Source organism: Pleurodeles waltl, unplaced genomic scaffold, assembly GCF_031143425.1.
Source record: "Pleurodeles waltl isolate 20211129_DDA unplaced genomic scaffold, aPleWal1.hap1.20221129 scaffold_70, whole genome shotgun sequence".
In the NCBI taxonomy this organism is placed as follows: domain Eukaryota; kingdom Metazoa; phylum Chordata; class Amphibia; order Caudata; family Salamandridae; genus Pleurodeles; species Pleurodeles waltl.
In genome coordinates, this window is record NW_027150391.1 from 709,531 (window position 1) to 712,247 (window position 2,717).

A 2,717-nucleotide genomic window follows, 5' to 3' on the forward strand; every position below is an offset into this window, starting at 1 on the left:
GACTATATACCCGTCACACAAGTCTTTCTCACAAGTTTCATAGCTGTATGTGAAGCACTGGTGTTGTATAGGTGTTACTGTTGTTGTAGTTCAGCTGTCACAGCATGAGCTCTGCTCCTGCTGTGACGTCTGCTGCATGCTTACATCATTAGGTTCTCTGCAGCAGCACGTTCTGTTTATTTTCAATAGCGTGTGTTGTCTCTGATGAGAATCTCGTGAGTTTCAGTTTGTTTCCTGGTTGTTGAAGCTGATGGCTCGTGTGCAGGCAACATGTTGTATTTTGAATGGCACAACCGGTTTTGAAAATGTAAGTGTGACATCGGTTGTCCAGTTTTCTCCTTGTTACCTGTGCTCATGTCATGCTGGTTGTGAGCTCCTATTTTGAGGCAAATTAAAGAACTTTTTCACAGGAATCCTGCTTGGCCTGCCTCAATTTATTTCTATTTCAAGGCACTTGCAACAACTGGTTTCCCATAATTTTGTTGTTGTTAGAGTAAAGAAGTACCCATTCCCCACAGGAGGTAACACCAGGTAGGTCCACGGAGGGTAGTGTTGATCGGACAACAGCCATTTCACAAACTAACACAGCTGAATTACACTCAGTCACTGAGCAGCATTTCAGGTGTGAGCTGTGTGTACCTGATGGAATTGTGGCGCTTGGAAGGCTCAGCACCGGCGCTACACCGCTTCACTAACTTGCACTCTACCCCGTGTGTAAACAAGATCCTGTCCGGTGACTCCCCTGAGGCCTCCCCCTCTGAGCACCGGGCCAGGAGCAGGACCTGTCAGATGTGGCAATTACACATGAGATACAAATCTGACACTGAGGTGCTCTGACTTTATTGGGTGCAATGATTACGCCATATTAAAGTTTTTGGGCAATATCTCCCAGAATCCGTTTGTGCATTAATACCGTTCCCTTTGCCCTTGTTAAAGTCCGGAGGCTGGACCTGCCACAGTTAAATGAAGGGTGTGAGCTTTATCACAAAAATACTGGGTGCACAAACCTAGCACAACTTGTACCTGCGGCTGTAATCAGGCCCAGAGCTGTAATAAAGCAGGAGGCAGGTGATGGTACCTGGGGGAGGGAGGAGCCTGGACTCGGCCTCACATCAACTCAAACATGTCCACTGATGCGGAAGTGACCGAAGTTTAACAGTGGGGTCACTTTTAGCTGTCGGAACAGATTCGTTAGATGATGAAATGTGAGGGGCCAGACAGGAAACTAAACTCACTCGTGGCAAATAATATTTAAGCCATCTCATGGCAGCTCAACCAGCTCCAAAAGCGGCCCTGGAGCCTGCAGTCCGCCGGGAAGATGCCAGAGTAGCGGAAAGGAGGAGGGGGTCACCTCCAACCCACCGCCCCATGTGATGGAAAGACGAGCCACACCTGAAAAAACAAGGTTTGTGAACTTTCAAAGCCATCTTAGCGTTGGAGACTCCAGCAGAAAAGGAAGGTGATTTCTCTGGCATCAAAAAGGGATGACGACCTTGAATTTCCCCCATTATTTTAGCAGCAGTGACTGACACCCCAGAGCTTCATTGGAAAGAGGTCAGAAATAATCAGTCCAGCGGGTGTCAGGGCCCTGCAGTCCAGGAATGAAAGCTTCCGGTGGGGGTGACAGTTTCAGCCGGTTCCATGGTGTAATGGTTAGCACTCTGGACTCTGAATCCAGCGATCCGAGTTCAAATCTCGGTGGGACCTGAGGTTTTTATTTCTCCATAATTCTACTTCACCCCACACCAGTGTTGACAACGATCACTAAATAATGACAGACCTTTCACCTATCTATTTCGCTGGAAGCTGAACAGGTTGTCTTTTAGAAGCTGAAACTTTTATGGAGTGCAGTTTATAGAGTTCAAAGGTCGCCGTGTGAAGTTCCTCCTCTGAAACCTTCACACAAGCGGCCAAATACCAGGGCTTAGTTTTCAACCTGATGCACCTGCCCTTGTTTTTGGGGACCCGCACAGATTTGTCTCCACCAGATATTTAGGAGCGGAGGAGCTTGAAAACTCAGAGGGGGGCGGGGGAAGAGAAAGACGCCAAAACCATCACAGAGGAACAAAGCAGGAGCCTGCCAGGGGGAGATAAGGTGGCAGGGAGTGCCTGGCAGTTATTTAAAGAGGCAGTAGGTGTTTTTAACAATACCAGACTTGGTATTTGGTGTCCAGAGAACAGTGGTTAATTTGTAAATAAACTTACTGGTGCCCAAAGCTCTCCTTGAAAACATTGAGCTGTTGTAATTAAATGTGCGCACACAGACTACTGAGGCAGCGTAATCCTAAAACCATCTCAGACCTCTTTAATCCATTTACAGCCACTCCCGGCCCCTTCAGGTCACGCTTGCAGCTTTCTGCTTTCTTCCTTTGTGACGTTTTTTCGTTTTTCTCTTCCTCTGTCTTTCCTATATGCATCTTTTGCTCGCAGTAAATGCTTGAGGCAGAAAAATAAGTGAACGGAATTACACCAAATTTTGAACAAAGCTAGATTCTGTTCCGCAGATTACACTTTTTGTGGTTTCATGTGAATCCATTCAGAAGTTTTGGAGTAATTTAAGGCCAGAAAATTTAGATATCTAGGGACATGACTCCTCTGCAGATCCAATTGTCCCCGTGCTGATATCTAATTGGCTGCTAATACTTCAACAAGGAAGTGTTGGTAGCCATCATGGGACGCAGCTTCACCGAGTCCCAGAAAAAAAATCCCCAAAAAAG

At 46.7% G+C, this 2,717-nt stretch overlaps 1 non-coding gene across 1 annotated transcript; it reads left to right on the forward strand.

Annotated features, from left to right (window-relative positions):
- Nucleotides 1-1,635: 1,635 nt before the first annotated feature.
- TRNAQ-CUG (transfer RNA glutamine (anticodon CUG)) lies at nt 1,636-1,707 on the forward strand. The gene has a single exon. It is a non-coding gene; the product is annotated as a tRNA-Gln (tRNA).
- The last annotated feature ends 1,010 nt before the right edge of the window (nt 1,708-2,717 follow it).